The sequence below is a fragment of the Aethalodelphis obliquidens genome, unplaced genomic scaffold (assembly GCF_003676395.1).
Source record: "Aethalodelphis obliquidens isolate GAN/ISIS:26980383/991018 unplaced genomic scaffold, ASM367639v1 scaffold29, whole genome shotgun sequence".
Lineage (NCBI taxonomy): Eukaryota > Metazoa > Chordata > Mammalia > Artiodactyla > Delphinidae > Aethalodelphis > Aethalodelphis obliquidens.
Window position 1 is genome coordinate 6,999,649 of NW_020837973.1, and position 12,558 is coordinate 7,012,206.

Genomic DNA, 12,558 nt, shown 5'->3' on the forward strand with positions numbered 1-12,558 from the left:
GCTTTGTTTCTGTGAGTCTGAAATGCTCCCCAGACTCCATTTAAAATCACTGATTTTATTTTTGTAACACTTTTTTTTTAACTGTAATTTCAAATTTACAGAAAGATTTCAAGATTAGTACAAGGAACTTTCATATACCCTTGGCTCAAATTCAGGAATTGTTTGTTTTGCCCCATTTGCTTTCTCCTTCTCTCTCTCTCTCTCTCTCTCTCTCTCTCTCTCTCTGTGTCTGTCTGCCACACACACACATAAATATTTTTGTATCTCTTTTTCAGAACCATTTGAGAGCAATCTGGGGACATTCTATATTCCCTCACTAAACATTTTCTCTTGTTTCCTTGTCTAGTGAGGTGACCCAAACCTCATTCCTGAAGAGTCTGGATCATTAGCAGTCCTGCCTGAATTGGATTATTATAGTTTCCCATCAACTTTAATTACATACTTGAAAGTCCTAAAAGATGCCCTTGATGACTGCTTTCCAGACACACTCCTCCCTGCCTGCATTATGCGGTAGTCACCCACTTTTCCCTTCATAGTCAAGGTCATCACCACCACCAGCACAGTGACCGCCTTCTCTGCCTGTTGACCCAGAGGAATGAGATGCTCAAAGAGCCCAGGAGGCAGTGCTAACGTCCAGTTTGATGGGATCATCTGTCGTGCCCCCTTGTGAAAACATTCTTTCCTTTGGACTTAAGACCTCTAAACAGCAGAACCTAAAATCCTAGCCAGGCAGGCAAATAAACCACTGCTGAAGTCAAATTAAGGAGCACTTTTTTTCTATATAAGGTAGAGTGATGTATGTCAGGGTGTGCTGATATATAACAGTAATGGAATACTCAGAGCAATGAACCCAAAGAAGGCAGCTCTGAGTTGCAAAAAGCTACCTGTCAAGCAGTGATTAAAATTAGTGGCTGTCATTTGCAGACAGAGAAATCAATACTGATGACTGTAAGATTTGCCTTCCAGGCTGGAAACAAATGATACACAGCACTGCAGTGGGAGTCCCTACCAGGAGCTCCTTACACAGCAAAGAGCCCATGTATGGGGGCTTCTGTATTCTTTTTAATGCTCATGACCCAGAGGCAGTCTTTAGTCAATCTGGAAACCCAGCAAATAAACCATAGGGAATTTTTTAAAGACTAGAGTTCTCTTGTTTCTAATTTTTAATCCTTCCATTCATTTTTAATAGAAACCTGTGTTTCTACTTACCACATAAGTAGACAAAAATGATTGAAACTTCAGTAATAACAGTACTTTCTGAATGATTGTTTTACAAAATAAAATATTAGGAATATCACAGTGTATATGGGTAGTCCTGAGAAAGAGATGCAAAAGTTTATGTGATTTAGAAAATGTACCCAGAGGTCTTGAGAACTATTACTTTTAAATAGAATTTTTAATTTAGATAATTGTAGATTTACATGCAGTTGAAAGAAATAATACGAAAATATCCCATGAACCCTTGGCCCAGTTTCTCCCAATGGTAAACATCTTGTAAATGTGGTTGTGTAAATTATCACAACCAAGGTATTAACACTGATATAAATCACTGATCATATTCAGATTTCCTCAGTTTTATATGTACTTGTGTGTGGTATATGTGCAGGAGAATGTGCATTTTAGTTCTATATGATTTTAACACGAGTATAATGTGTGTATCAGTATCACAGTCAAGATTCTAAACAGTCCCATCATCATAAGGGTCTCTCATGTTGCCTTTAATAACCCCTCCACCATCATCCCTAACATATAATGATCAGTGATCTATCTTCTATTTCTAGAATTTTACCATTTCAAAAAAATATTACACACATGAAATCATGTGGTACGCAACATGTTGGTATGGGTATTTTTCATTCAGCACGATGTAGTCTATCCACAGTATTCTGACGCATACTACAACATGTATCAAACTTGAGGACAACATGTTGACTGAAATAAGCCAGTTACTGATAGACAAATAGTGTATAATTCCACTTAAATGAGGTCTCTACAGTAGTCAGGTTCACAGAAACAGAAAATAAAATGGTGGTGGCCAGGGGCTGGGGAGGGGAAATGGGCAGCTATGGTTTAATGGGTATAGTTTTCAGTTTTTCAGAAAAAAAAGTTCTGGAGATTGGTTGCACAACAATGTGAATATCCGTAATCCTACTCAACTGTACACTTAGAATTAGAATTGGTTAAGATGGTAAATTTTATGTTATGTGTTTTTTATCACAATTAAAAAATAATAAAAATTGTATAAAGACATATAAAGGACTAATACCTATCTTTCTCAAACTATTGCAAAAAATTGAAGAGGAGGCAACAATACCAAATTCATTCTATGAGGCCACCATTACCCTAATACCCAAACCAGGCAAAGACACTACAATCTGAAAAGGCTACATACTGTGTGTTTCCAGCTACACCCCTACATTAGAGCCTTCAAGTTGCGAACTTTCAAAGATGCGAACGTGCATTCCATCCACTTCAGGCGAGAGTGAAATTGCAGCTTGCCCTCCATCTCTTATTGCTGATGATCCTTCAGCTCTACCATCTCCCACCTCTTCTCCCTTCTCCAGTCAGTAACTCTTCCTGCCTGTTCACGCGATGCCAGACCCTGGATGCCAGCTGTTGTACTGCACTACTGTACTTTTTCAAGGTACTGTACTGAAAGATTAAACATGTTTTCTTTATTTTTTGTGTTTGTTTTTCTGTATTATTTGTGTGAAAAGTATTATAAACCTATTACAGTACAGTACTGTATAGCCAATTGTGTTAGTTGGGTACCTAGGCTAACTTTGTTGGACTTATGAACAAATTGGACTTACAAATTCACTCTTGGAATGGAACTCATTTGTACTGTATATGACATTCTAGAAAAGGCAAAACAAAAGAAACAGTAAAATTATCAGTGGTTGCCAGGGGTTGGGGGTATGGGGATGAGAGATGAATAGTCAGAGCACAGAGGATTTTTACGGAAGTGAAAATACTGTATCTGATACTCTCATAATGGGTACCTGTATGCATTTGTCCAAATCCATACAACGTACACCACCAAGAGTGAATCTTACTGTAAACTGTGGACTGTGGGTGATTATGATGTGTCAGTCGGTGTAGGTTCATCGGTTGTAACAAATGCTGCGGGCTGGGGGGGGGGGGGACGTTGATAGTGGGGGAGGTCAAGTGATGGAGGGGCAGGAGGAATATGGGGAACCTCTGTACCTTACTCTCAGTTTTGCTATGAACCTGAAAAAGCCCTAAAAAATAAAGTCTTCCAAAAATTATAGAATTCACAGACAAAGAAAAGACTCTAATGAGTTCAAGAGAACATGAGCTGATAGCAGTGGGGAGAAGGAAAAAAGGAGCATGAAGGCTTAAGAGACCAAAGGCAAAGGCACAAGAATGAAGGAGGAAGTGTGAGTTAGGAGACCAGTTAGGAGCAGAAGATGCACCTTTAACCCAGTTAATCTGTACAAATGCAGCGTTGACCTTCACTCAGGTTTTCTTTTACAGGCTTCCAGCAGGGGGCAGACTTCAGTCTCATTTCCATCCCCCTCTGTCTTCAGGTTCACAAAGCTTTCTCACATCTAAACGATCACAACTGTCTATTACAACCTTCTCAAGTTCTTTCAGAACCCAACTGTTAGGTCTCAAGGTCTTTTAGAACCCAACTAAAAAGTTGGGTCTTTTAGAACCCAACTATTATTGGCCTGATATAAATGGGAACGACTGTGCATTTGTCGGCAGCAACCTGTGGCTTATGCAGAAGTGAATACTGTGTATATCTATAAGGTGCTATTATCTCCTTGAGCACCAACAGCAGCCTCCTTGGCATGCCTAGAAGAATCGACAAGCACCCATGTCCATAGCTGACTTTGGAGGAGTTCTGAGCTATGCTCTGGGACTAAACAAAGACTCCTCTCTGCTTGTTGAAAAGGCCTGGTGAGCTGGATGAGCAACTCAGATCAAATAAAGTTGGGGAAAAAGAGCAACTCTGTAGAGAGGATGTCTCAGCAAGCTGACCACTTAAAAAGAAAAGTAAATACTGCACTGATGAATATTATGAAGAAAGGCTTTAGGTAAGCAGAACTATTCTCTTAAGAAAATAGCAATTAACACATATGAGATAGTTGCAGAAAAAAATTTAAAAGAAAGAAAAGATATTGATTTCTTCCTCTTCTGTAATAGTAATAGAATAAGAATAATGCCAAACCTCTAAATGATGATTTAGCAGTTTTACTGAAAGCTAAAGACGAAACAATTTCAAAATAAAAATGACAACAGGAATCCCTAAATACTATCTCCTTTTTAGCTAGGCTCCAGAATAAGGAAAAAACAGAGTAGCAAGAAAATGAAATCTTTATCATTAAGGCTGGTTTCATAGTCTCTGTAAACCCTGGAACCAATGAAAAGAAAAAAAAATCCAAAGAGGGAGTATTTAGTTATTTAATGAATAGCATATGATCTTTCTCCATGTCCCTTGAAAGGAAGAGGGTAAAACTTTATACCTTTCATCCCATAAATCAGTGGTTCCAGGATGTGGTTCCCAGTCCAACAGCATCATCACTTGGAACTTGTTCAAAATGCAAATTCTGTGCCTCTACCCCAGGCCTACTGATCCAGAAACTCAAGGGAGCATCTCATCAACATGTGTTAACAAGCCCCCAACTCTTTCTGATACACACTAAAGTTTGAGATCTACTGCCCTAAATCGTGTCCATATTCCATTTTTAAGCCTTTCTGAAGATTGTGTAAGATGGAAAATATCATATAACTGGACTCAATGCATTTATAATTCACACTTCCAGAGACTTACAACTTGGGAGTCGTACTGACACCTCCCTACTACAGGAATACTGGCATTTGAACAATGATGTCCTGGGAGAATTTTCCAGCAATGAAGAAAATGGGTGTGAAAAGTAAGAGGTAGTTTTATCACTCAAAATCATCCCATTGTCCAGAATCAAGACAATGTTCCAGGACTTTTCTCTGGGGATCATCCTCTTCCTGAGAAGTGGGACAGGAGAGAGATCATTATAATCAATACAGACTAAAGCAACATGAATTCAAAGAGGATCTTAGCGCTGTGGTTGACAGGTTTGTGATTGGAAAGTAGCTCACCAGATAATGTTCGTCGTGGTGATATTTTATATACATTTGTCTCCAGTATCCAAGGGGTTGGTTCCAGGACCCCTGCTGATACAAAAATCCCTGGGTGTTCAAGTCTCTTAATATAAAATACTAGTATTCAGCCCTCCATATTTGCTGGTTCTGCATCCAAGGACTCAACCAACCTCGGATGTATTTTCTGATTGATTGGCAGCTGCAAAACCTGCCAATAGGAGGGCTGGCTCTATTCACTACTTTCTTTCTTATTTATGACTTTTAATGATTTTCCCTTAATTTCCTGTGAGTGAAGAGTTTGATGATTCTGGGAGTCTTTCTCTCTCCCTGTTCCTCCCATAATGTTCCAATATATTTCAGTTTACTTGAAAAAAAATTTTTAAAGGCTTTAAAAAATGATACAAATGAACTTATATACAAAACAGAAATAGACCCACAGACATAGAAAACAAACTTATGGTTACCAAAGAGGAAGCGGGGGAGGGATAAATTAGGAATTTGAAATTAACATAGACACACTACTATATATAAAATAGATAAACAACAAGGACCTACCATATAATACAGGGAACTATACTCAGTATTCTGTAATAACCTATAAGGGAAAAGAATCTAAAGGGAAATAGAAATATATGTATGTATAATTGAATCACTTTGCTGTACACCTGAAACTAACACGACATTGTAAATCAACTATACTTCAATTTTAAAAAGGCTTATTTTTTGCACTTTGTGAGAGCAATTTAATATTTTTAAATTTAGATTTATTAATATTTAATATACCATAAAGCAGTCCTTCTAAAGTGTACAGTTCAGTGGATTTTATTATATTTAGAAAGTTGTGTAGGCATCATCACCAATTCTATAACTGGGAAATGCAGCAGTTTCCTTTTTTATTCCTGTGAAATATGTTGCTTCTCTTTAGTGTCCTCATGAGGAAGCTTCAGAGAGTGGAGTGAATTCAGGTGCATGTGATAGTACCTGTTGTAGACTCCCTGGAAGCAGTAAGTAAATCTGAAAAGCACAATAGCATCAACTAGATAATAGCTTGAGTTTTACAGTCAGCCCTCCATATTTAAAGGTTTCACATACAAGGATTCAATCAGCCACAGATCTAGATTATTTGGAAAAAATTTTCAGAAAGTTCCAAAGAGCAAAACTTGAATTTGCTGCATTTGGGCACCTGTTTACATAGCATTTACATTGTATTTACTACTATTGACATAGCATTTCCATTTATTAGGCATTATAAATAATCTAGAGATGATTTAAAGTATATGGGAGCATGTGTGCAAGTTATATCCAAATACTGCACCTTTTATAGAAGGGACTTGAGCATCGCAGATTTTGGTAACCATGGGCATCCTGGAACCAATTCCCTGCAGATACTAATGGACAAACTACTGTACTTTGCTTCTTAATTTCTGTAGTACTTGAACATAGAAATTCCAGATGATTACATAAATGGCATGATTTTCACTCGTCTTTTGGTATAGATCCTCAGGATTTAGAGAAATGCCAATCTTTTAAACTTCACAGAAACAAGAGTAAAAATGAAAGGATCTCCAAACTTTCCTCCTTTTCCCAGATGTTTGCTATTAACTAGTTCTTATCTACCAGGCAAGAAGGCTGGCAAGAATCAAGGGCACCTTGGAAGGGAACCGCTCTGAGGCCCAAGCATTAGGTCTGCAGCATGAGGGAGACCAGATGTATCTCTCTGCTGCCTGCACGCACTGCACCTCACATCCTTCTGGATCTGGGTCTTCCCCCTCTCTGAGTTAACATCTGTGATCCTACCAAGTCTCATGTGACCAAATTATGTCAGCTTTGATCCTGCATAATTGTTTGGAGCTCTCTTCTCTGAATCCAGATGACCAATCCTGCAAACATAGTCAAAATGTCTGAGCATTTCCCAATCCTCCTGGAGGCCATTCAGCCAGATACTGTCCAATACATCCACCTGGGAAACTGAAGCAGAGGGAGATCCATTTTGATGAAACACAGAGCAAGACAGTTTTGATATTAATATGAATGAACATAGAGAGATGTAAACCATGACAGAGTCTTCTGCTGTCTGGCCTCTGAGGCTTAAGTAAGAGCAACTACTTCACATTGTTTGATCAACACAGTAAGCCACAAGGTCACCCCAGACATGCAGAGGGCCGGGGTTTCTAAGGGGACACCAGGACGCTCAGCATCCAGTCCCTTATTCCAAAGCTGTGCCTGACTGCTGCTGTGCCGGTGCTACATGAGAACTGTGTTACCTGGGCCACGCTTCTCTCATGCAGGGGAGCGAGAAACCAAGGCCTGAAAATTTGCACAACTCAGAGACCCTGAGGCCACCCCACAGACCTAAGTCCTTTTATCTCAAATCAGAAGAGAATTTCAAAGGGTTGGGACTATAACAACACTGATTGTTGTTATCTGGTTGATAGGGATTAAGGAAGACATGCATTTAATGGTTTTCCAACTTGGTAAAAGAGTGAAGGTAGCATGTATTAGAGATAGCAAAATTAAATACATTTATCGAGAGCCTGAGAATCAGACACCATTAAATTACTCCCAAATTTACATTTTTTGAAACTTTTTGAAGATGCATTTTCCTATGTGATTTTTAAGAAGGGGGTCTTTTTCTAAGAACTAACTGAAAGTTATTTATTTGGCATCCAAGAATCATCATGAGTGTTCATTCATTTATTTATCCACTCATTTATTTATTCACAAATATAATAAATTTTACAGAGCTTCTACCATATTCTCTGCCCTGTGCTGGTTGGTGGGGAGATGGGGCAGCCATGGGCTACTTAGTGGGGAACCTCAACATTACTTCTAGAAAACGCAGGCAGATCCTAAATTTCCCTTAGATTTCTCCCCCCCCCCCAACCTTTTATTCCTGCTGATTGACCTCTCTACCCTAAATAATTGAGTTATTAATTATTGACACTCTGACAAAAGACGGATTCACATTTTCCCCTCCCAATCCAAGGAAATAATATTCAATATTGAAGCTCAATTTCATTTACATGGAGAAAAGATTTACTCAAGAAAGATATTTCCCTGAGCTCTAAATTTTTAGATAATTTTTTCAAACTCACAAGAAAGGAAAATATTATTTAAATACAATTTGGAAAATAGATATATCTTTATTAACATAATTCTAAAATCATCAAATTTCAGATGAAAACATTTCTAGTTTGAAAATTTAAGGATATAAGCCCAAGCTATAATGGATTTAAATATAAAAGTGTAGAGGTGGCACTGTTAGAGATTTTCTTCACAAGTGGATATGATGGATTTTGTAGTGCAAGAGAGCTCCTGAACGTCTGCGACGCTGAATCATATTTTAACCTTTAGCTTTATGACAGAAGAAAACATTAACTGTAATCTTACTCACATTGCTTTTGCAGGTTTCAGAGTTTCTCATAAAATCCTGGAATCTTCAATCAACACTCTGAAGCACAATTGTCCTATTCAGGCTTAGTCTTGTGCTTCAGCTGCTTCTGAGATAGGACCCTGGGAGGTGCTAATAGTGACAGGCTTTTAATCTGTCTTTTTTAATAGTCACATTTTTTATAAGGTCCCTGATGCTGCAGCACTTACTGGAATAGCATTTTGAAGTTTGAATATGGTGTTGTATTTAGTCTGAATATGTGAGGACCCCAAAGGCATAATGAGGTACAATTAACTCTCTCTCCATTCAGACAATGCATCCAACCCTATTAAGCATGGAGTTGGATGGTCAGATGTAGCTAGTTTGCATATACCAACATCCCTCAGGGATATATGCAAAATGACACATCTGTAGGATATTGGCAGGAATCATCACTAATAGATATAATAAAGCGTGCCAAATAACATTAGGAAAAACTAAAATTTGGGAAGGGCAGACTAAAATGCCAGAAATAGACACAGTGCCACCATATATTGTGATGTTTAATTGTATGGAAGTTGCCATTCCTTTTCAAAGCATGCTGATCTTAATCCACTGCTAAAAGTAGATTTCACACACACACAAAAAAGGTAACTATGTGAGGAGTTGGATATGTTAATTAGCTTGACCATAGTAATAATTATAATCATTTCACTGTGTATATCAAATCATCACATTGTACACCTTAAATATGTGTAATTTTTGTTTAAAATTTTCTACTAAAAATTATTTTAAAAGTGACCATAATTCATAGTGTCTTTGGCATCCCAAGAGATTAAAATGTTTGTACTGGAACTAAGTAGCCTTTCCACAGGGCTGGTTTCAGAGTTAGGGTGTGACATATAAATAGTGTAAGAAAATTTATTCTGTAATATTTTATGCAGTTTTGTGCCATTTTGAATTTATTATGCCAGGGACTTTCAATCTGATTTATTTCTTAAGTTTCAAAACCCACTAAATTTGAGGAAAGAACAAAACTTTTTGGCACTGTGCAACTGCTAACAAATTCATCTTAAATATTCCACTGAGTACCTAAAGAAAAGCTTGAGTGCACTTGAGGAATTCAGTCATGTATTGGACATCAGACATACTCTGGTATGCTAACAGAAAACTACTATAGCTATTCAATGAATTTGGTAAGTAGCAGGATACAAAATTTATGCACAGAAATATCTGGCATTCCTTTACACTAATGATGAAAAATCTGAAAGAGAAACTAAGGAAACACTCCCATTTACCATTGCAACAAAAAGAATAAAATATCTAGGAATAAACCTACTTAAGGAGACAAAAAACCTGTATGCAGAAAACTATAAGACACTGATGAAAGAAATTAAAGATGATACAAATAGAGGGAGAGATATACCATGTTCTTGGATTGGAAGAATCAACATTGTGAAAATGACTATACTACTCAAAGCAGTCTACATGTTCAATGCAATCCCTATCAAGGTACCAAGAGCATATTTCACAGAACTAGAACAAAACATGTCACAGTTTGTATGGAAACACAAAAGACCCCGAACAGTCAAAACAATCTTGAGAAAGAAAAATGGACCTGGAGGAAACAGACACTCTGACTTCGGACTATACTACAAAACTACAGTAATCCAGACTGTATGGTACTGGCACAAAAACAGAAATATAAATCAATGGAACAGGATAGGAACCCAGAGATAAACCCACGCACATATGGTCACCTTATCTTTGATAAAGGAGACAAGAACATACAATGGAGAAAAGACAGCCTCTTCAATAAGTGGTGCTGGGAAAACTGGACAGCTACATGTAAAAGAATGAAATTAGAACACTCCCTAACACCATATACAAAAATATACTCCAAATGAAATAAAGACCTAAAGGTAAGGCCAGACACTGTAAAACTCTTAGAGGAAAACATAGGCAGAACACTCTATGACATAAATCACAGCAAGAACCTTTTTTACCCACCTCCTAGAGACATGGAAATAAAAACAAAAATAAACAAATGGGACCTAATGAAACTTAAAAGCTTTTGCACAGTAAAGGAAACCATAAAAAAGATGTAAAGACAACCCTCGGAATGGGAGAAAATATTTGTAAATGAAGCAACTAACAAAGGATTAATCTTCAAATTTTACTAGCAGCTCATGCAGCTCAATATCAAAAAATCAAACAACCCAATCCAAAAATGAACAGAAGACCTAAACAGACATTACTCCAAAGAATGTATACAGATTACCAACAAACACATGAAAGGATGCTCAACATCACTAATCATTAGAGAAATGTAAATCAAAACTACAATGATGTATCATCTCACACTGGTCAGGATGGCCATCATCAAAAAATCTACAAACAGTAAATGCTGGAGAGGGTGTGGGGGAAAGGAAACCCTCTTGCACTGTTGGTGGGAATGTAAATTGATACAGTCACTATGGAGAACAGTATGGAAGTTCCTTGAAAAACTAAAAATAGAGCTACCATATGACCCAGCAATTCCACTACTGGGCATATACCCTGAGAAAACCATAATTCAAAAAGAGTCATGTACCAAAATGTTCATTGCAGCTCTATTTACAATACCCAGGAAATGGAAGCAACCTAAGTGTCCATCTACAAATGAATGGGTAAAGAGGATGTGGCACATATATACAATGGAATATTACTCAGCCATAAACAGAAACGAAATTGAGTTATTTGTAGTGAGGTGGATGGACCCAGAGACTGTCATACAGAGTGAAGTAAGTCAGAAAAAGAAAAACAAATACCATATGCTGACACATATATATGCAATCTAATAAAAAAGGTTCTGAAAAACCTAGGGGCAGGACAGGCATAAAGATGAAGATGTAGAGAATGGACTTGAGGACACAGGGAGGGGGAAGGGTAAGCTGGGACGAAGTGAGAGGGTGACATGGATATACATACACTGCCAACTCTAAAATAGATAGCTAGTGGGAAGCAGCTGCATGGCACAGGGAGATCAGCTCAGAGCTTTGCAACCACCGAAGGGGTGGGATAAGAAGGGTGGGAGGGAGATGCAAGAGGGAGGAAATATGGGGATATTCATGTGCATATAGCTGATTCACTTTGTCATATAGCAGTACCTAACACAACACTGTAAAACAATTATACTCCAATAAAGATGTTAAAAAAAACAAAGAAAAAATATACAGCGTATCAAAATATGTTGAAATCAAATAAAGTTGTGCTAAAAATGAAAGTAACAGCACTTAGAAATGAAGAAATGTCTGAAATCAATTATTTTACTTCATAGAAAAGAAGAACAAGAACAAAGTAAATAAAAAACAAGAAGGAAGTGAATAAAAAATAAGAACAGAAATCACTGAAAATAAAAACAGAAAAGTAGAGAAAAATCAGCAAACTCAAACTGATCCTTTGAAAAGATCAGAGATCAGTAAAACTGAGAAACCTCTAGCAAGACTGATAATGAAAAGAGAACACCCAAGTTACAAATATTTGGAATGAAGAAGGATTTTCACGACCAGTCTCACAGACGTTACAAAAATAAGATACTACTACAAATTGCACTATGCACATAAATTAGACAACTTTGATAAAATGGATTAATTCCTTGAAGAGTACAAACTATCAAAACTCACCCACGATAGACCAAATAATTGAATAGTCCTACTAATATAATGAAAATTTAATTAGTAGTTAAAAACTTTCCAGAAAAGAAATTATCAGATTTAGATCGCCTCACTGGTGGAGTCTACCAAACTTTAGAGAAGCAATAACAAGAACTCTGTCCAATCTCTTCCTGAAAATAGATAAACCACTTCCAAAATTATTTTTGAGTGCCTCATCTTCCTGATACCAGAACCAGGCAAAGACACTACTTTAAAAAAATAAATAGAATTATAGACCAATATTATTCTTCAGGAACATAAACACAAAAAGTCTCAACAAAATATTAGCAAACTAAATCTATATCTATATATCTAAATCTATATATCTATATCTATTTATGTATCTCTCTCTCTCTCTCTCTCTCTCTCTCTCTCTCTCTCTCT